At 47.2% G+C, this 23187-nt stretch overlaps 1 pseudogene; it reads right to left on the bottom strand.

The window, feature by feature from the left end:
• Positions 1 to 2617: 2617 nt before the first annotated feature.
• Positions 2618 to 23187, bottom strand: part of LOC102860146 — a 22045-nt pseudogene continuing 1475 nt past the window's right edge.

Consider the following 23187-nt stretch of genomic DNA (forward strand, 5'->3'; position numbering starts at 1 on the left):
CCTCAGCCACCCCTGGGAGTCATCAGCCTCCTTAACCCCAGTCAGTCTCAAATCATTAGTGAGTGGGGGCCGGTGGGGGTAGCTGGTCACAGTCACCCCCTCCCCAAGCTCCTGCGGACCTGTCCCTCCACTCCCGCCCAGGACACCGCTGCTGTCAGCCTGGTCTTTCTGGGGACAAAGCTGGTGATTGCAAATCCAGCAGTTAGGTCCCTGGGGACCAAAAGGAGTTTTTCTCTCTCTGAACAGAATTGTTATTTTATTCAATTACAAGGCCAGAAAAGATGAGAGATCGTTTAGACTACAGATATGTGGATGGCACCCCTTGCTTCCAGCAAGAGCAGTTTTTGAAGAGAAACATGATTAAAAGATTGGGATTCCCATGAGCCGGCCAAGCTGACTTCACTGGGGACAGTCACGACAGTCTGGGTTTATTTGTATGTCACTTTCCAAGCATTTAAAGCTGCAGCGGGAAGAGTGGAGTCCTTGAATGATGAGATGCACTGGGCTGGTCCCAGAACGGTGAGAGATTCACCCAGAGGTGAGCAGGGAAAAAGGCCTGGTGATCTGCTTCCGCAGAGTGAGTCATGGAGAAAATCACAGAGCATCCGTAGACTCTGACCCACTTGGCTTGTTGTGTGGGGGAGGCGATGGACTTGTTTCTTGGCCTCAGAGAAGGAAGGCAGACAGTTGCTGGTGAGGGTCCAGAGGTGGGCTTTGTCTAAAGATGCAGACAGGAAATGCATCACTCTTATTTCCAGGTGATCAGGTGCTAGGGCCTGGGCTGGGCATCCAGAGAGGTGTGTTGGGCTGGGAAGGGTGACATCCACTTGGGGAGCTTTCTGGTCCTGGATGACGTCTGTCTGGGTGCATGTTTAGCTCCACTTGAGCCAGCAGCCACTTGGTTCCCAGGTGAGGTGTCTAAACACAGTAAGGTGAGGTGTCTAAAGACAGTAAGGTGAGGTGTCTAAACCTAGACTGATGGCCGACTTGGAGTGGAGCTGAGTGTGAGCCCGTCATAGGTGAGCACCTCCCACCCCGACCACCCAAGACTTTCAGGTTGTTTTTTTTAAAAAAGGAATTTGGGGGGGAAGTTAAGTTTTCAAATCACACTGATTTTTTCCCTCAATTATTCATACACATTTTGTTTTATGACATTAAATGGTGCTGGAAACTAGTATTGTACATACCGTGGACTGCCAAGAAAACTAACAGGTCTGTCCTAGAGAGGGGTGAAACCAGGTTGCTCCTTGGAGGGAAGGATTGTGAAGCTCCATCTCACACACTCTGCATGTTTCCAGGAGGGACCAGTCCTTGGAGAAGGACATCATGCTTGGAAGGGTAGAAGGTCAGCACAGGAGAGGAAAGCCTTGAATGACAGTGGCTGTGGCAATGGGGTAAGATGTGTCAGAGAGGTGAGGTTGGCTCAGGATAGGGAAAGGTCAGAGCCATTGTTCATAGGGTCTCTATAAGTTATATTTACTCGTGACACATAGCCACAGCCACCTTTTATTATATGTGTCTTTCCCTTCACCTAGCTTACCTGTTTATTAGTTTTTGCTCTCCTCCCCTCTCTCATCTCTGTTAACTATCCAAGGATGATTCTACCTGGGTATAAACTTTTTCTTACCTTTTCTATAATAGTGGTCTTGTGTACTGTTTTTGTCCATTTGTGACTGATTTGTGTCATACACTGCCACTTTTTCAAGATGTTCCGTATCATGTAGCATTTCACACATTCTTGATCATTTTTTAATGATGCGTGGTAGTCTGTTGTGGACTATATAATGGTTTTTTTTAAACTATTTGTCCATTGATGGACATGAAAAGATACTTCACCAAAGAAAATATTCAGAAAGCCCACAGGCACATGAAGAAACGGTCAAGATCTTTAGCTGCTGAAGAGATGCAAATCAAAACAACAATTAGATATCACCTCACTCCAGCAGCGATAGCAGAGTTGTGTAAGACCGCAAACAGCAAATACTGGAAAGGGTGTGGGTGTAGAGAGATTGGAACTCTCATCCATTACTAGTGGGAATGTAAAAGGTACAACTGCTGTGGAAAGCAGTTTGCCACGTGCCTCATATGTTGTTGTTGTTGTTATGTGCCATCGAGTTGCTTGCGACTCATAGCGACCCTGTACAAGAGCTCTAAACACTCTTCTACCCTGTGCCAGCCTAGCCATCCCAAACGCACTTATTCCCACTGCTCCAGTCACAGAATCGATCCGTCTCATCGAAGGTCTTCCTCTCCTTCGCCGCCCCTCCACTCTGATATAGAACTAGAATTTGATCTAGCAATCTCACCTGTTGTTATTGTCGTGTATCACCAAGACTGAGCTGGCCCAAAGCTGACTATCCAGCAGGTTTTCAGAGGTTGTAAATGAGGAGATTTCCCATCTTGTGTGTGTGTGTGTGTGTGTGTGTAGAGCACCTGGTAGATTCGAACTGTATGCCTTTGAGCTGTCAGTGTAGCTCCTTACCACTGAGCCACCCGAGCTTCTTACCAATCCCTTTAATTGGTATCTATCCCAAAAAAATGAGAGACAACACAAATTAATACAGACACACCCATGTCTTCTGCAGCATTATTTACAAAGGCAAAGAGTTGGAGGCTTTCAGTTTTTCCCTAAGGTCTGACACAGCATTCCTGGGGGTCGCCGTACAATGCCCCGCTTGGTGTCCCAGGCTGTTATCGTTACAGAAGCGGCTGCCACATCTTTCTTCTGCAGATTGGCTCGTGGGTTCCAACTCTCAGCCTTCGGAGCTGCATCTGAGAGCGTGGCCACCGCACCACCAGGGCTCTCGTAATCTTTACAGAAGCAGCTTGTCACAGCTTCCTCTTACAGGCCAGTTGATGGGTTTGAACTGCTGGCCTTTTGGTTAACTAACACCAAGGACAGTCTCAGGCTAACCAGGTGGAGGTGTTCCCACACCAGGTGATATAAAAATGCCCCACTGTCTTGACAAGGATAATAGGAGACCTCTAGCAGGTCCAAGGGGACCAAATTCATGTTGGTCAAAGTTAACTTACCTTCAGTCTCAGAAGTTCTAGGAAAACCACCCCCTAAAGGATACAAGTTTGGAAGGAGGAGTGGCATCCACTTCCGTAATAGCTTGCTTCTGGAAACCCTATGAACCTGGAGAGATGACGAAAGACACCCAAGCATTGAGGACTCTCCTTCATAGGGTCGCTATGAGTCGCCTGCGACTCGAAGGCACTTCACAACAACAACAACAACAACAACAACAGATACAGGGAATCCCCAGAGGCCATTGCTGACCGCCCTCACCACTCAGTGGTCCTTGCATAGTCTTTCCAGTGGTCTGGCTCTTACCCATGCTTCTCCTTCCCCCACAAAAGCCCACTGTTCCCCTAGCTTCTCGCCAGTGACTTTCATAATTCATGATTATTCTGGATAAAAATAAAGCTTCAGTCTATATAGTCTTTAAATCTGACTTTCTTGGGAAACCTCAGATGATCTTTTCCAATTGAGTTGAATCTCATAACCCAGCAGAACTCCCCATCCGGAACATATTTTGTACATGAGGGAAAGAAAAAAAGATTCCTTTGTGTTTGCTCGGAGTTGGCCCCCAGCTGGGACACAGGCCAGTTCTGACTTTGTTCTGGGCCAAGGCCCCAGATGGAGGGTCCCCGGCCGCACCCTTCTGGAGTCAGTCCCTGTGTGAGTGGAGAGACAGAGTCACATCCACACCATACAGACAGATGATGTCTGCTCATGGGGGAGCTCCACTCTATAAACAGAGGGAGTACATTCACCGAAGAGGCTTGTTGTATAGACAGAAATGACCAGTCCTTACACAGAAGACAGAGTCACTGTGTAGACAGGTATAGACCACACAGAGGAGGGAGGCTCGATGTGCAGAGATGTGTAGTTAAGGCATAGGAGACAACTGGCTTGTATAGACATAGGTGGTCTATATATAGGAGGAATCTATGGTTATAGACAGATCTAAACTACACATAGGAGAGAGGTCTGAACTAGCTAGGTTGAGCTAGCTGGAGTCTTACCCATAGGAGAGAAGAAGCTCCTCATTTTCAATCACATGCTGGACAGTGAATAAGGATGACAGGAGAATTGATGCCTTTGAGCTGTGGTGTTGGAGAAAGAGTACTGAACATCCATCCTATAAGCTGCTGGAAGAACAGGTACATCTTGGAGAAAGTACAGCCAGAGTGGTCCTTGAGGGCATGGATAGCCAAGCTTCTCACATATTCTGAATAAATTACCAGAAGAGACTGTTCATTAGAATGGGACATCATGCTTGGAAAGGTAGATAGTCAGCGAAAGGTGGGAAGACCCTCAAAGTGATTATAGCAGTGGGCTCAGGGGTTCCTTAGAGATGGTGAGGCTGGCTCAGGGCCAGCCGGGGTTCAGATCTGTTGGTCCTAGAGGTCACTTATACTCATCTCAGTGGCATCTGCCACCACCCATGGGAAGTTCTCTGTGCAGATAGATGGAGTCTGTGTGTCAGAGGGGGATCTGCTGATGGCAGAGGTCGTATGTGCACAGGAGACAGGCCTCCTGTCCTGGGGCGGGGGGGCTCTCAGACCTGGAGCAGGGTTTTCTCTGGGTGGTCTCTTCGTAAGTTTGTTCTTCTTCTTTTTTTTTTTAATTTTAATGTCAAATGTTTATTTCTATGCCATAGTTGCCTCAGTGTTCTTCTTATTTTTATGCTTATTGCTATTCTGTTGTTTGTGAGCAATGTTGCAGTGTTGTAACACAAACACAGCTATAATTTAATATAAGCTTACTTAGTTAGATTGCATTGTATTTTATCAGACTTCACCCAGAAGGCATTTGTTCACTAGTTGAAGCTTGGTGGCAACCCTGCATCCAGCAAGTCTATTGGCGCCATTTTTCCCAACAGCCTATGCTCACTTCGTGTCTCTGTGTCACGTGTTTCGTCATTCTCAAAATATTTTAAACTTTCCGTAGTGTTGTTATTACCTATGTTGTTATTACCATAGTGTTAAGACACTGCATTAGGCAGAACCTTGTGCCATGGGAATATCAAATACCAGAATGGTTTCCCATTGTGGACAGTGTTTGGTGGAGCTTCTAGTTGTAAAACAGGTTGGGAAGCAGGAGTGGCATCCACTTCCTAAACCACATGCCTCTGGAAACTCTATGAACTTGGAGAAACGATAGCTATGGAAAGGCATTAGGTCTTTTGTTCAGAGTCACTGAGTTGATCTTGACTTAATGGCAATCAACAACAACAACAAGAAGAAAGTGCAAAGAAGGATTGTATTAGGACCTTAGAAAGAGCCCAGTTTTGGTCACTGTATAGCCCCCAAGACCCCAAAAGAGCACACATTCATGGTTACTTCCTTCAGCACCTCCGTTCCCCCTGGAGGATTGAGGGCCGTCTTCCCAGAGTTTGCGTCTTTTTGTTTTCATCCACCTTCACCTTTTAGATAAAGGAAGGTTATCCCAGGGAGCTCTGGTGGCCTGGTGGCAAGAAGCTGTGCTGAAATCCCAAAGGCATGCAGTTTGAATCCACCAGATTCTCTGATGGAGAAGGAGGGACAATCTCCTCCTGTGTCAGTTGGATCTGACTCAAGGGAAGAAAAAGAAAAAAAAAAAGGATGGTTTTCCCAGGTCTCTTTCCAACATGCTTTGAATCTGTATCAAACTCACGACAGTGTTCTGTTTTTTTCTCCACATCTCACATGCAGTCGGCCTCTCTGGCTTCTCCAGGTGTGTGTGTGTGCCTGCATTTTACTTTACCTTTTTTAATACCACAGAAACTCAAGATCCAAGTACACAAACACAAGCCTCCTTTTAGAAACAAGAAGCCTACACGTTAATAATTTACTGGCATTTATTTAACTGTCATGTGTTGAAATTTACATTTTCCGCAGATACTGGGAATATTGATCTTGTGCCATCAAGTAAGCGGGTTCATGAAGAACTCATGTTCTCAGGAGGGGCCAGGTCTAGAAAAAGACATCATGTTGGGAAAGGCAGAGGCTCAGAGAAAGAGCGGAGACCCTCAGCAAGGTGGACACGAGTGGGCAGAGCAGGGCACCGTTCAGATCTGTGGGGCATAGGATTGCTGGGAGTCATAGTCAATTCGACGGCACCCAACAACAATAACGAAACTGTTTTCAATGCTGATTTTTTAGAAGTGTATCATCAGGCTGCTTCAGAGGGGATGCCGGGTAGACTTGAACTTCTAGCCTTTTGATTAGCAGCGGCATTTGTTAACCATTGGCATCATCCAGAGACTCAGGGTGCAGGGAGCTCTCTGAATCACTCCAAATCATTTGCAAAGACTCAACATTTATGCAATTCCCAGGGAGTCAGATCGCCTGGAGTAGGCTGAGAACTGGCCACAAGGCCCTGGGAGGAGGATGATCTGGGCACGCCCAGTGCCCACAGCCATGCCAGTTAGAGGGAGAGAGAGCAACCATCCGAGTGCCTTCTCCGGCCTCAGAAGGCCTTTGTGTGAGGACTGACATTTCCTGCCCCGTGCGGCATTCCTTGGCCCCAGCACAGAGCTGAGTGTGTTTGTTCTAATGAAGTATTTGCTGGAGAGCCTTTGCCGTCTGATCTCACACGTACACCAGCTGCTTTGTTTTGAGAACAGCAATTTCAAGAAACAGCAACACAATTTAGGAACCAAATTAAATGGTGCAGACTGAGTAAGTCATGGAGGAGGCCGGACCCAGCTCCCCACTCTTCCCGGCAAGTGATGGGCGGTCTTGGACACAGTTTGCAGAAAGAGTCCGACATAAAAGAAATTATACGGTGGCTGAAAAGAACCCCAGCTCCATTATCCCCCACCTGAGCACAACAGTGCGCTTTTTCTATGTGCTAGTATCAGTCCAGCTGCCGGCGTGCTTCTGGCGTTGGACTTGTACCCTGGCCCTGCCTGTTTTCTTGTAACACCATGTTATATTGTGACATCTTCCCATGTTGCTATGTGGCCTTCAGAATTATAATTGCAATTTCTTTCAATTGTGTTCCATGCCTCCGATGACATTTTAAAATAAGTGCATGAATTGAATCATTTCCTTTTGACATAGGATGCATTTTTTTTTCAAAGAAAGATCAGTCGATCCAAGCATTTAAAATGTTACCATATGGCCTTTTAAAGTGTTGCAGCTAGACGGGCTATGAGGGCACCAACTATGTGAGAAAGGACGGATCTAAGTACAATCTCATCATCATTGGATTATTTATCATTTACTGGATAGAGTTACTCTCATATGGTTTTTGCAAACTGGGAAACTCCCTAGTGTTATGCACGTTGTTTGTGAAAGTAAGACAGGGCTGTGAGTATATCTATCTCTATCTGCATATCTGCTCTCCTTATGAGGTGAATAAATTTCTTGAGGATATCCATGTTTACATAGTCTGGTGGCTTAATGCATAAGGAGTTGCACTGCCAACTCTAAAGCAGGTGGTTCAAGTCCACTCGCTGCTGCTCAGGAGAAAGGTGAACGTTCTGCTCCTGTGTGATTTACAGCTTCTGGAAACTCACTAGATGGTCAGCTACAAAGAGGTTCTGAATTGTAGGGTTCGTTTAGTCGTTTGTTTTTCACTTGGGAACATTTCTTTGTGACCTTTGCCTTGTAAGCTGTTGGCCTTTTACTCTATTTATTTTCTAAAATTTAAAAAGTACCAACAGCTTTCCTTTTTAAAGGGCTTGCCTATTTTGATTGTTTTTTTCCTTCTTTAATTTCACCTCTTGCTCCAATATTAGAACTTTATCAGAACTCTAGGCCGTACAGATGACAAAAGTAACAACCCTTTTGGGTGTTAAAGAAATAGTACTACCTTCACCTTTCTGCAAACTTTCAGACTTTACATCTCAATTTTAATAAAATAAAAACCCTCACCACAAAAACAAAACCAAAACCCAAACACACAACCCATCATGATAGATGGTGAAAAGATGTCAACTATTTTATCTTATCTGAATCCAAAATCAGCACCCTTGGTACTAACAGTAACGAAGTATGAAGATGTGTTATATTGGAAAAGTCTGCTGTCAAAGACTTCCCCAAAATTCTATGGAATAATAATAATGCCAGTTAAATGATGCCAGAGATTGTGGTGTACCTGATTCAGGCCATGGTCTTTCAGTTACTTGCTATACAGTTAAGAGCAGGACGGTGTTTAAGGATGATAGAAGACGAATTAATGCCTTTGTATTGTGGTGTCTATCTTCAACTTTCAGCTTGATAGATGGACACAGTAACTGCCACTGAGCATGGCAGAGATTGTGAGGGTGGTGCAGAGAGTGTGAATTTGGTGCAGGGCAGTACGGTTTCCTTCTGTGGTTCGCAGGCTCTCTGTGAGCCGTAGTTGACAACAACAGTCGTAATAAAGGATTCGTGGTGGCACAGTGTGTAACGCATCAGGCTGTTACTTGAAGGTTCTGCAGTTAGAATTCATCAGCCACTGCACAGGAGCAAGGTGGACAGACAGATGCCTCCTGTAAAGATTCACTGCCTCAGAAACCCAATGGAGGGCTGCTTGATTTGGAACTGATTTGAAGACAGGCAAGTTTGGGTGTTGAGAATGGTGAATGAAGGTGCCCCAGTGGCGTAGCACATTGAGCACTAGGCTGATAACTGGAAGGTTGGTGGTTTGAATCCATCGCTGCTCCAGGGGGGAAATGACGAGCTCTCTTATCCTGCAAAGATTCATGTTGTTGTTATGTGCCGTCGTCTTGCCTACGACTCATAGAGACCCTGTGTACAACAGACCTAAAGCCTGCTCTGCCCTCAACCAATCTTACTGTCTCTGACACACCCACCCTGATTACCCCAGTCACTGAATCAATCCACCTCATAGAGGGTCTTCCCCTCCTGTGCTGTCTCTACACCCTCCCAAGCATGACATCCCTCTCCAAGGACCGGTCCCTCCTTGAACATGTCCATAGTATGTCAGACGAAGCCTCAGAATCCTTGCCTTCAAGGAGCAGCCTGGTTTAACCTTCTCCAGGCTGAACCTGTTCTTTTCCTTAGCAAAGATTCATAGTCTCAGAAAACCAATGGAGGGCCACTGGGAGGTGGAATTGACAGCAGTGGATGTGGTAAGGGCTAACGCTTTAGAGCATTTCCTGTGTTTCTCAGCCACCTGGATGTCTGTGCAGGTCCTCTGCCCATTTCTTAATTATATTGTTTATAGTTTTGTCATTTAGGTAGGAAAATTTTGTATCAATTTTAGAAATTAGTTCCTTTTTGGGTATGCTATTACCACATAATTTTTTCCTAATCTATAAATTCTATTTTTACTCTTCTGGAGTTGGCTTTTGACATATATAATAATTCAATTTTTATGAAGTCCCATTTAGCTAGCATGCTTTTTCTGTTTTGTGCATTTTCCCCTTATGACTGAGCCTGTTGATACCATAAATTAGAGCCACTGTATGTTTTCTTCGATAATATTTCTGGTCTTAGGTTTTACATTTAGTATCTGATTCTTCTTGAGTTAGTTTTGTATATGGTGTAATGAATGGATTTTTAAAATTATTATGCAAATGATTACCTAGCTTTTGCCAACACCATTTGTTAAATAAACTCTCCATTGCTCATTTAATAGTCTATGGGCTTCTGTCAAAGATCAGCTGTCCATAAGTGTATGAATTTACTTCTGAGATCTCAGTTCTGTTGCATTGGTCTCTGTGTCTGTCATTGTACCCATACCAAGCTGTTTGGAAAGATCACAGACTTTTCTTTTTTCAATTCGAAAGGAGTCACTATTTTATTAACTGACCACACCGTAGTTCATTTTTATGATGTCTGTTGATCTGGTCTTCCTGGTTGCTTGCATCTTCACCTTACAAAAAATGAGTGGTCTTTTCCTTCATTTCCCCTCGTGGAGAAGAGAATTTGAATGGTCACAAGAAGTTGTTGGCTTCTTTGAAGCGTTTGCCAACAGTATAGATCTCCTGAATCAGATCCTCCGTGCAGACGATGCCATATTCACCCAGAGATCATGCAATCAAAGTGTTGTCTGTCAGAGCAATTCACTTCTTAATGATTTTGCTATAATCATGCTTTATAGATCAGTTAACTGACAGACTTCAGGTTTGGGTACCCCCATGCACAGTCCTCAGCCTGATAACTGAAGCTTTGTTGAGTTTCACAAAGGTACCATTGAAGAGCTGGTGAAGGCAAAGGGGCTGTAGCACCTTACGAGCCTTTGGGCTCATGCTGTTGACACTTCTGACCCTGATGACAAATGCCAGCTTGGGTTCTGCAATTACATAGAATTTGCCAGCTTCCCTTGCTATCCGAGGCACTCGAATCTCAGCTCTGTGCATCTGCCTATATTCTTTGTGATAGCGCTTAACCTTTTCATAGATAAGCTTCCTTCTTGCCTTTGGAAACATCTTTTGGAAAAACTTCTTTCTCAGACACTTGACCCTTAATTCTATGAAATTCCTTCACTTTTTCTTAAGGGTTTCTGGCTCTGCAGGAAAATCTTTCTTTTCTTCTCCACAGTGGCCTCCATGATCCCAGGCGGAAAATAATAGTAGTAGTAGTAGTAGTAGTAGTAGTAGTAGAAGAAGAAGAAGAAAGTAGATCACAAACTTTTAACCAGACGCAGTTGAGCTGCTTCTAATTCATGGTGACCCCCTACATGCCAGGATCCATCTGTGCTCTAGTTTTTTTGAGGGGAAGTGGATCACCAGGCCTTTCTTCTGTCTTGCCAGTCTTTGAATCAGCAACCAAGCACTTGAACCATTTGCACTGCCCAAGAGTCTCTGGTGGTCTCGTGTTAAGAAGTTTTGCTGCCACCTGTAAACGTGTGGTTGGAATCCACCAGCTACTCCATGGGAGAAATGCGGGTAATATCCTCCTGTGTGATTTACAGCCTCTGAAAACTGGCTGGAGGGTCAGCTCTGCGTGGTTCCAACTTGAAAGCACTTGTTCCAACTTGAAAGCACTTATCGATAATGACAACAGTAACAAAGGATTCTCAAGACCACAGGTGAACAAGAAGCAAACCGAGGACTCTGCCTTAGGGTGGTGACCTGTTCTCTCTGCTACCACCAGCAGGATAAGGTCGGAAGCATAAGTGCGATTTTATTCACAGTCTTGGGGAAAGTTGCAGCCAGAGTGCTTCTTGGAGGCAAAGATGACCAAGCTTCCTCGCTCACTCTCATACTTCGGGCACATCCCAAGGAGATGCTGTTCTTCTGAAGGGAACATCATGCTTGGAAAGGTGGAGGGTCAGCAGAAGAGAGGGGGACCCTCAACAAGGTGGGTAGACCCAGCGACTATAGCGATGGGCTTACGTGTGTCAGAGATGATGAGGACGGCTCGGGATAGGACAGGGTTTATAGGATTGCTATGAGTTGTGCTCAACGTGATGGCACCTAATAGCTACATACAGAAGAGACAGGGCATCAGAGAAGCTCAGTGACATGCCTTCAGCCCTAGAGAGAGCATGTGGCAGAGCCTGGTCCAGGAGGTGGGGCTGAGAGCAGATCCCCTTCTCCAACCCGGGTCAGAGCAGAGACTGCGCCTAGCAAAGTGCCCGCCATGCCCCAGGTCCTCTTCTGAATCCACGCGGTCCTTATCCACCTGTAGGATGAGTTTCTGGAGACAGGCTGGGCTGGGACACAGTCGTACTTGACCTGAAGCCCTTGCTTGACCATCCTGCCTGAGCTGCCACGGGCTTGCCCTGCAGGATCGTGGAATGTGAACCAGTGTGCCAGCACCCAGCAGGACACAACGAGCATTTTGTCTCTGCTCCAGTGACCACCGGATTGTTCTACTCACATGAGCCCATCATCTCTTGGCCAGCTGAGTGGGGAAGGCTGAGGGTTTTCATTGTTGACATTTTCCAAACTTCCAGACTTTCCGAGGAGTAGCCAGCTCTCCAATGTGTAGGCGCTTTTACAAAGTTCCTGCCTCTCTCAGGCAAGCTGGGACGCGTTACTGAGAGAGAGCTGCTTGTGGGTGATAGCCAGTTAGAATGGCGAGCATTGATGGAGACCTTTCTTTGTCGCAGCTGCCAGATTGAGCATGAGCTAATGCAATCTTCCACCAACTCTAGGGTGTGGGGGTTTATCGTCCTTGGTCAATGATGTGAGGAAGAATCAACAGCAGCGAGTTTTGTTTTCCCTTACATAAATGAGCCAGAGAAGGTAGGAAACATAGCCAAGGCCACACATCTAGGAAAGGATAGAGCCCTTGTACGATCTAACTCCCCGACTCACACTCCACCATTCTTCTCCCTGACTTCAGTGGCCTTGCTGAGGACAGAGGATGAAGGAGGCCTTGCAGCATGTTCTTGTACATTCTGCCTGGGTCAAGCTCTAACTTTAATCTGGTCTTAACTGTTGGTCTCTCCTCTTTCTACTGACGCTAGCTGTTATGACTTGGCACAGAGAGATCATGTGTGTCTGGTGGAATGAATGAGCAAGTGAATAAGGGAGCAGATGAAGGAATGACTCGATATCTGGTCTGATTAGGAGTGGACACTTTTGGAAACTCTACAAATTAGAGCTGTGATATTGGAGAAGAGTATTGAATATACCATGGACTGCTAAGAGAACAAACACATTCATCCTGGAGAGGGTGAACCAAGCTGCTCCTTGTAGGCAAGGATTCTGAAGAGCTTGGTCTGACATACTTTGGGCATGTTGCAGGGAGGGACCAGTTCGTGGAGAGGGGTGTCATGCTTGGGAAGGTGGAGGGACAACAGAAGAGAGGAAGACCCTCAATGAGATGAACTGACTCCGTGAATGGAGTAATGGGTTAGATGTGTCAGAGACTGTAAGGTTGACACAGGATAGAGCAGGGTTCAGAGATGTTGTATATAGGGTCACTCTGAGTTGCAAGCTACTCGATGGCACAAAACAACAACAACAACTTTAATGGCAGCTTTGGGTTGGAAGTAAACTGGACACTCATGCCTTTGACTTGTCATTGAGACCCTGCTTTTACCTCAGAGTGGCAGGGAAGCTGGTGACTCCTGGGCTCTGTCTCCTCTGGTGCCAAGGCTTCAGGCAAGTGACTTAGTCTCCCGTTTTTGTTTTTGGTGTTTTTTTTTTAATTGAGACTTTATTGTAAGTTTATAAAGAACCCCCATTCTTAACTTCCCTATGTGACATGGAATGTGTTTGAACTTCTTGTGGAGGAGAGGAGCTGTGAAAATGCAGTGAGCCCAGGAGTCCCCCAAGCACTACACTAGTCAAAAGGTTGGTGGTTTGAAACTACGCAGAGGCACCTCGACAGGCTGACCAGCTGACCTAGAGCTCTGATTTGGAAAAGTCACAGCCTTGAGCACCCTGTGGAGCAGCTGTGCTCCACATACACGGACTCACCACAAGCTGAAATCAATTTCACCACAACTGACAACAGCAACATTGACGGCAATTTACACATTGAGTGCAAATGAGCGCTCCTGTGAATTCCCCTCCTGGGAGAATCAATTTTACTTGAAAGACCGTTTTTTAAAAGATAAAAAAAAGTAATTTGTGTAATTTTAGCAATGGTTATTATACTACCTTCTCTAATTTTATAGATGCTTGAAATTCTCTAATATATAACATACATATATGTAACTAATATATATCTAATATATAACATGTATGTATATACAAGTAATGGAAATATAAGATGTTACACTCTGCTGGTGTAGCAGTAAGGAGTTGTGCTGCCAGCTTCATGTCTATCTGTTGCAGACCGAGGGTCCCAAAGAATGAAATAATTTTGTAATTATTAATAATGAGTAATGAGACAGACTACCAGGAATGATCTAGAACCAGAGTGTGAAAAACAGGGGGCCAACAGTTCCCCTGACTGAAGGCCCCAAGCCATGTTTCTCTGAGTATTTCTTTAGAATCATAAGGAAGGTAAACAAAGTAAAATCATAAGGAGGTACAAAACAGAAAGGATAATGGTGAAGTCTTTTACAGACAAGGCTAAGTTCCTCTTTATGCTAATCTCAGGAGGGAGGGATTCAGTTGATACAAACTAAGAACAATGTTGACTCTTAGGGAACACCTTAGTGCCACAAGGTGACCTTCAGCTTGTATTAAGCATCCCTCATTTCCTGATATAGCATTTGGTCTACTATTAGTAAATTTGATATTTGGCTTCCCTCATCTCTCACTGTCCATTTGCTGGCGGGGAGCAGCAACACCCTGACAGCAGTAAGTGTGACAGAGACATACCACTCCAGAAGCTCTGCAGCGAGCCCACTCAACTTTATTGGAGGTTACAGGACAGTTATCAACAAGCAAGTAAACTGGAAAACAGAGTGGGGTGGATTTGTAAACGTGGAGTATGTGGCTTGGACAGGAGAACCTCAGCTCAGTGCAGACCACTCCCACCACAACAGATGTGGCAGCCATAGGCTTGCACTTATCTGGAGCTAGGCGATCAGCCCCGGCCAGAGGCTTCCCTCTCCTCCCTAACATTCCCCAACACAAGCCCACCTGCCGCTCTACAGGGAAAGGATGAACAACCTCCTTCTATGCAATTTATAGCCTCTGAAGACCCTTTGGAGGGTCAGCTATGAGTCAGCTTCGATTTGAGGGCACTTAGCAACTTCCTTGGAGAGGGACATCATCCTTGGGAAGGTAGAGAGGTGGAGGAAGAGAGGGAGATCCTCAACCAGGTGGGCTGTTGTGGTGACTGCTGCAGTGGGCTTGGGTGTGTGTCAGACATTGTGAGGATGGCACAGAGTCCAGAGCGATAGGACAGTGTCCAGAGGGATACGACACTGTCCAGAGGGATACAACACAGATCAGTTGCCAGGGTCACTGTGAGTCATACACTAGGTGATGGCACCTAACAACAACAATAATTTTGTTTAGAAAACAAACAGATGCATTGTTGAGTAGAATGAACAAAAGTAGATGAAGTTTTAAAATGCAACAAACACAAGATTGGAAACAAAGGAATGGCTGGAAGCAGCCCCCTGGGATTGTGATCTCAAACCAAGGTCGTTCGTGATCTCAAGGGCCCTTCTGTATTCTCATCGTGCAAATGTTGTTAAAAGGAGGTGAGCAGTGTTGACGTTTCCCCTATAGGGGCGATATGGGGTTCACGTGAGACCAGAGATGTGATGGTGCTTTTGCAAACTGTGAGGTGCCTTCCAACCTGATCGCTGATTGCTTCATTCAGCACACGTTTCTTGAAGGCCTGTATTGTGTGAGGTGCCGGGCAGGGTGTAGGGGGCATAGTCAAGGCACATGTTCTCTACAGGGAGAGCAGCCGTGGGTGCTCTGCTGAGATCACAGTTGTTGTTGTGTGTCGTGTTGTCAGAATCGACTCATTGCTCACCCTCCAGCAGGTTTTCAGAGGCTGTAAACCGCACAGGAGGAGATGGTTCATCTTCCTCCTGCGAAGCCTTTGGGTTGGCAGCGCAATTCCTTACGTGCTGGACCATCAGAGCTCTCTAAGATCAGAATTACAGGCACCACTTCTGACTCTGATGGGCCCTGTGTCTACAACAGTGAGGATGGTCCAGGAGCGGACCATGCTTCCTTCTGCTGTTCATCGAGTCACTATGAACTGGAACCATCTGAATACAACTAACAATAATAACAGCAATTCTGACTCTGACACTTAGGCCTTGAGTAGCCACTATGAGTCTCTGGCCTCAGTTTCTTTATAAAATGGGGACAATAATTGTGTGGTTCCTTCTTGTGCACAGGTGTGAAGCTAGAAGAGAACAACTGATGTCAGGTGCTTAGGACAATGTCTAGCACACAGCAAGTGTTTTGCTAAATGCCCTTCATTTTTTTTATTGAGGGTACTAACTAATGGGGGAGGCTCACAATATGCAAATAAGCAGGATGAGCATAAGGTATTAAGTGCTGTAGAGATAAATGGTGACAGGATTTACTGCAGGAGGACATATGGGTCAGCGAGGTCCCCTCTGAGGAGGTGACCTTCCAGGTCAGCCCATGAGAGGGCAGCAGAGCGTGAGGCTGACATGAGCTGTGTCTGTGGCAGGACCATCAGGCCAGGTGCATCAGATACTAGGTACCATTGGGTAGATTGTGAGCTGGGCTAGAGAGGGTAGACGTTGGGTTTTCCTGTGATACAGAACCTTTCCTTGTCTAGTCCACAGTTCACTGGGGCCCTGGGAGAGATGTGGTCATCTTGGTTTTCCTCCCGAGTCTTGTCTCACTGCCCTGTCTGCCTTGAAGCTTTGGCTTCCAGGATGACCCACTTTCTTTTGCACCAGGAGCTCTGTAGGACCACGGTTGGAGCAATTCTGAGGATGTTTCAGGGAGAAGAGCCCTAGATAATGCTCCTTCTGCTGCTGGAAATGCTTGGAAAACTGGCTAACCCTCCATTACCTGGACAGACGTTTTTCTAAAGTCCACTTTGCAGGCCTGAGTGATTTATGATATTTTGAGAATTTGTTTCCGCTGGCCTGTGGATCTCTCCCCCGGAAGGGCCCCACTCACTCTTGTATATGTGAAGGGTGTTTTGGAATGTTAATGGGCAACTGAGTCACAGCAGATGGCGTGGAAAGCAGGAAAGGATGAATAAACTGACCACCGGGATTTGGCTGGATGATCCCATTTTAAAATGTAACAGAGGTCAGAGTTAGAGGAGTGGGTCATACCCTGGAAGATCCCCAAAAGGCTTTGTCCTCTTGTCGTCGTTGCTGTAAGTTGCCAATGAGTTGGCTCTGACCCACAGCAACCTTATGTACAAGAGACAAAACCCCGCCCAATGCTGTACTAACCCCAGACCTACTGTTTTCACATTGCTCTGACTCACGTTAGCCCTCCAATAAGTTTCCTAGGCTGTAAGTCGTTTTTTACAAATCTTATTTTATTTTATGCTGGTTTATTTACAAAGTTTGTATACTTTTTTTTTCATACCAGATCTTTCCTCCTCCCTTCACCCATCAAATTGTCATCCCCCCACCTCCACTGCCCATCCTCACCTCTCTGCTCCCCGCCTCCTGTGATCCTCATATTCATTCTACAATAATGGTCTCATACAATATTTGTCCTTATAGGACAGAGTTAGTTCACTCAGTATAATTCCCTCTAGTCCTTCCTTAGGTAGTGATTTACAAAATCATTGCCCCTGCGTGCTGCATAGTGTTCCACTGTGTGGGTGTTCCGTAATTTCTCAATCCATTCCATTGTGGTTGGACATCTGGGCTGTTTCCATGTTCTTGCGATGGTGAATAACGCTGCTATGAACATTGGTGTATCTGTTTGTGCCTCAGTTCTCGTTTTCTTGGGATCTATTCCAAGTAGCGGAATAGCAGGGTCGTATGGAATTTCTATGTTCAGCCCAAGGCTCTAAGTCTTTAGAGGATAATATTGCCCATCTTTCTCCCGAGGAGTGGCTGGTGGATTAGAACTGCCAGCCTCTTGGTGACACCTGATATGTTACACACACACCCCAGCAAGGTTCCTAAGACCACTGCAGTTGAGTACCTTTTCACTCCTGGCAAACCCTCCCCAGGGATTTTGAGGCTGTAAACCCTTAAGGAAAAAGAGTACCCACCTTTCATCTGAGGATCACCTGGTGGATTCAAATCACCCGTCTTTCGACTTGCAGCCCAATAAGTAACCCACTGGGCCTCCATCCAGACTCCTTTGCTGGCCGGTCTGAATCTCCGTCCTGCTAGAAATGCTTTGATGGCAATTCCATTTATAGACAGCACCCTGGCGATGTGACATCAAGTCTGAAGCACAATTTTACCAGAAATTTCTCTAATAAAAGCTCAAATTTGGACTAGTACCAATCTTTCCCATACTAATAACCAGTTTTTTTAAATAAACATTAAAAAAATAATCTGCTCACCCCATATTTTCTATCTTCATCAGTCAGGAAACATTTGCCTAGAAACAGTTCTCTTTTGTAATTTATAATCCAGACAAAATAGACCTTTTCTGCTATAATCTAACTATGTCAATTATAATGACAATAATAAGAAATTGTAGTTTGCATTGTACATGTTATTATTGTTGTTATGTGCTGTCGAGTTGCCTGCAATTCATAGTGATTCTATACAACAGCTCTGAAGCCTGCCCTGTCCTGAGCCAGTCTCACTGACTCCAACACCTCCCTCCGTTGCCCTTGTTACTGTATCAATCCATCTCATCCAGGGTTTTTCTCTCCTGTGCTGACCCTCCACCCTTCCGAGCATGAGGTCCCTGTCCAAGGATCAGTCCCTCCTGGCCACATGTCCAAAGCATGTGAGACGGAGCTTCAAAATCCTAGCCTCCAAGCAGAAAGTTGATTTCACCCTCTCCAAGGCAGACCTATTAGTCTTTTTTGGCAGTCCATGGTATGTCCAAGACTCTTCTCCAGCACCACAACTCAAAGGCATCAATTCTTCCTCTGAGTTACTGTCTCTGATGCATAACAAGTAATTGTGAAGATCTCGGCCTGGATCAGGTGTACTTTAGTCTCTAGACTGATATCTTTGCTTCTCAGCACTCTGGAGAGGTCCCTGATGGCAGTTTACGTAGCTCAGCCTTATTCTGGGTGTTGTTCATCTGTTATCTCATGTAGTTACCCCACATCCAGTTATTAGCTCAATTTGATACCTCTAAAACCAGGCTTTGCGAGATGTGTTTCCACAGGCCACCAGGGTGGGGATCAGGGGCGTGACTGAGTCTGGATGTGAACCCTGGCTCGGCTGATCCCATGTTTCCTCTTGCACCCGCCCCACTGTGGAGCTGAAGGGTTCAATCTGCACCCTCCTTGGCATGTCGAGTCCTTTCCACCTCCGATGGAGGTGATGTGATGACGACTTGGGTCTGTTTCTGAGCTATGGCTTCCGTATGCATGAATTGTCCCTGGAGAGTCTCTGAGAGCAGAACAGGGGAAACCCATCGGCAGGGGAACATCTGGGGCAAAGATCTTAGGGGAAGGACTCAGGGTCCAAGTAAAGGTCCTTTGATGTGTAACTTACGGCACCATGTCTATGCTGAGGTCTGTCACAGGTATGCACATGGCCAGCCTGCCTTTGGCAGCTTGAGCTAGAGGGGAAGACAGACAACCTAAAGAATTCTGAGTTCTAGTCTCAGCTCATTTTCTTAGCTTGGTGACCTTGGGTGACCTTCTGCGGGGCAGGTGTCAGTGGACCTTCCTGAGCAGGACAGACGTGGGGGAAAGGCCTGGCGACCTGCTGCTGAAAACAGCCAGTGAAAACTGCATGGGTCACAAGGGTCCAGTGTGTAACTGACCAAGGAGATGGTGCAGCACTGAGCAGGTGAGCTCCATCATCCGAAGGGCTCCATGAACTGGGGCTGACTCGGCAGCTGCTAACAGCCGCAGAGATGGGGAGAGCCGCTGAGAAGCGGGTGAGCCCGGGGCAGTGCTGTGTGGTCAGCAGGGTGGTACTAAATGACGGTGACCCCCATTCAAGCAGGCCGACTCAGGGCTGTGTGCGTACTGCTTTTCTGCTTCTCTGAAAATCAAGACTCCTTCATGCTCTCGGCTCCCAGCGCTGGGCCTGCATGTCACCTCTTATCTCCTCACGTGTCCTCACCTCACTGTGCCTCGGCTCCACCATGAAGGCAGCAGATGCCCTGGGCCTTTCCACGGCACTGGGCGGATGAGTGGGGCTCGGCTGCTTCTGCTGATTGGGACATGCTGGCTTGTCCTCAGGCTTGGGTCCCTGATGGAGAGGGGACACGAGGAGAGAATGGGAGAGACAGGGAAGGCTTTCTGAGTCCATGCTCAAGTGGGGGTGCTTCTCCAGGCTGCTGCAGGTAGGATGTGCACAGGATGATTTCAGCTCGTCCGAGATTTCCAGAATAGGAGGAAGTGGCTGGGAGGGTTGGCAGGAGAGAGGGGGAGACGGAGTTGGAGCAATGGGAAGGGACAGAAAAGATGGATGGAGAGCAGGACAGGGTCAGGTGGCCTGGCCAGGATGCTGGCGGTAGGGATTACAGAGCAAGCTTCAGAAGCGGAGCAGACACACATGGGTGGATGGAGAGGGGCTAGTGAGTGTTGTCTGAGGTCCGGCAGAAGAAAAACAGAGGGGTGTCGAATGTTGGGGTGCGAGGGAGCCTGGGTGCAAGGCTTCTCTGGGTTGGTTGCCTTGGTCTGGGGCACACATAAAGGAGGGAGGAGGAATGGGGTGCTCACAGGAGGGGAAAAGCAGCTGGACCCTGGCAGAGGAAGGCCGGGTACAGGGACAGCTCCTTGGCGGAGACGCTGCTGCTGAGGAAGCATGATATTGTCAGCGTCACTGAAAGTCACTGTAAGGAGTTGGGACACTTTTCTGTAGATGGAATAGGAAGGAGGCTCGGCATGGTTGTGAGCACTAGGTGGATCATGGGAACTACAGTTACTAGAAGGTTCTTCCTGGTGTCCTTTACTCAGGTGTGTTCCTCTTTGATGCTGGTGCTCAGTGACAGCGTGCCCATACCTGTCACCTCATGTCCAATCCATGTGGCCTCAGCACAGTCAGCTTCTCTCAGTGGGGACACTTGAACAGAGCTGGGGGAAGGGGCGGCGGGCAGCGGTAGAATCCATGAAGAGTCTAGAGCCAGACCTTACCCTCTGTTCCTAAGCCTGTTTGGCCAGCCTGTCACCTATGACAATGGTTTCGGCCCTTCCTCCTTCCTGCATCTGGTAGCCAAAGGCTGGAGGCCTCCAGGCCCCTCACTGAGAACCCAGCTCTCAGGTCTCCCTCTGAGAAGACGGGTCATCAGGACAGTAAGCAGGCAGCCTTTACAAAGAGAGGACACTTGGTGGGGACACACTGGTCCCATTCTAGGAGTGTCATATGTCACCCCACTGTCTATAACACTGAACAATGACCATGCCCACTCTTAAAAAGATACCAATGACTTCAGAATGTTGTCATTGTTGTTGTGTGTCATCAAGTGGGAACTGACTCAGCTGACTGACCCTCCAGCAGGATTTTAGAGGCTGTATGTAAATTGCACAGGAGGAAACTATCTTTCTCCCAAGGGCCAGCTGGTGGATTTGAACCATGTGCCTTTGGGTTGGCAGCACAACCCATTACCATTAAGCCATCAGAACTCCTTGACTTAAAAATTGTTGCTAGGTGCTGTTGAGTCAACTACAACTCATGGTGACCCTAAGAACCATGGATCTGAACCCTGCCCTATCCTGCGCCGTCATCTGGCAGTCTTGGCAAACATCTCTGACATACTTGAGCTTATTGCTAGGCTTTTTCTCTGACCACCTTTCCAATCATGAGGTCTTTGTTGCAAGGAATAGCCCCTTCTAACAACATGGCTAAAATATGTGAGGTGAGGCTTCACCATTCCTGCCTTGCACCCTGTTTGCACTTTCTCCAAGACATGCTTATTTGTACTTTTGGATGACCATGGGCTATCCAGCTCCACAACTCACAGGGATCGATTCTTCTGTCATCTTTACTCATTGTTCAATTTTCAGGTGCATCGTGAGTAAAGGAAAAGACCGTGCCTTGAATCAGGTGCACCTTCGTTTTTAAACTGACATCATTGCTCCTTAGCACTTTGGAGAGGTCCTTGACCGTTGACTCTCACAATGCAGTATCTTAACTTCTTTTTTTCTTCTTCAATGTTGTCTCAGTGGTAGAAACGAATTTGAGTTGGATCACTTAAATTCAGTTCTCATAAGAAAGGATCATTGACAATGTCTTAATTTCTTGACTGCTGGTACCAAGGGTGTTGATTGTGGATCTAAGTAAGAGGAAATTGTTGACAGTGTCACTCTTTTCCCTATTACGATGTTATAAGTGACTGCCTTTTGGACAATGAGCAAGGAGGATAGAAGGAGAATTGATGCCTTTGAGCTGTGGTGCTGGATAAGAGTATTGAGAGTACCATGGACTGCTAGGAAAACAGATTCATCCTGGAAAGGGTTAAACCGGGTGGCTCCTTGGAGGCAAGGATTCTGAGGCTCTAACATACTTTGGACATGTTGTTAGGAGAGACCAGTCCTTGGATAGGGTGGAGGGACAGCGCAGGAGGGGAAGGCCCTCTATGAGATGGATTGATTCAGTGACTGGGGTAATCGGGATGGGTGTGTCAGAGGCAATGAGATTGGCACAGGACAGAGCAGAGTTTAGGGCTGTTGTACATAGGGTCGCTATGAGTCGCAAACGAGTCGATGGCACATAACAACAACCACCACCACCACCAGCACCACCACCACCAGCACCACCAGCTCCCAAGCTAAGCAGGTTATGAGAGCCATCCTGCTGTAACCCTCTGAAGCCTCCTGTTACATCCATTCGCTGATGAGTACAGGCCAACTCAAAGAAGGAACTCCCCCAGGTTCCCCATACTCCCCATACTGGTGCTGTGGAGCTGGGATTTTTAACACAGGCAGGAGAACAAGGTTCTTTCTGCTTTGTTTTGTTTGACTTTGCCTCCTCCTTCAGATCAGGGCCAGGCTTCTGCTGACCCCTGTTCATGAAGGGGACTCCCAGGGGCTCTCTGGGGGGACAAGCCCATCTTAGGAGTGATGGTCACTACCTGAGTGTGTACCTCAGCTGGTGGCTCACTGTATATGACAGTGGAGGCATTTTAAGTCCTCTAAGCCTCGGTTTCCTTATCTGCAGAATAGGGACCACCATCCTCCTCTGATAATTGCGTAAAGAGAATGAGAGGAGATGAGGCACTTTCGCAGCCAGCCCAGGGACACAGACGGTCCTAATGAAGCCCAGAAGAGTCTACTGCTGAGAGCGACGGGGACTCAGCAGAGCCTGGAACAGGTGCCAGTGGCCCGAGTGTGGCAGAATCGAACGACAGGGCTAATGAATCACTTACCGCCAAAGCCTTGAATTATTAATGTCCTTATTCTCAGACTTGTAAGAGCCCTGGCCAGGAACCCATATATGGAAGGCACGATGTAGCCTTGAAGGCAAACGCCTCCCTGGAATCCAAGTTGCCATGGAGTCCTGCAGGCGGCCTGGAGGCGGCCACCCGCGGCGAGGCCAGCGTGTCCCTGCAGCCCGGCTCCTCGCCCGCTAGGCTCCACGGAGTTGGCCTTTGCCTGGGCTTTTGGGCTATTGCTTCTGGGGCCAGAGTGGGGAGCAATAAAATAGCGGGCCCCCGGGAGGCATCTTGGGGAGAGCGCTGGGTGGGCTGGCAGAAGGCCGAGGCCCTGACACCTTGTGTCTCCCCGGGAGTGGGCGCGCGAGCCGGGCTGTGTGCTCCCCGCGAGCGACTGCACCGGGCGCGCCCCCAGCCCTCGGCGTCCACGGGCCAAGCGCGGCCCCGGGCC

Source organism: Elephantulus edwardii, unplaced genomic scaffold (genome assembly GCF_000299155.1).
Source record: "Elephantulus edwardii isolate Elephantulus edwardi_28Jun2011 unplaced genomic scaffold, EleEdw1.0 scaffold00006, whole genome shotgun sequence".
Classification (NCBI taxonomy): domain Eukaryota; kingdom Metazoa; phylum Chordata; class Mammalia; order Macroscelidea; family Macroscelididae; genus Elephantulus; species Elephantulus edwardii.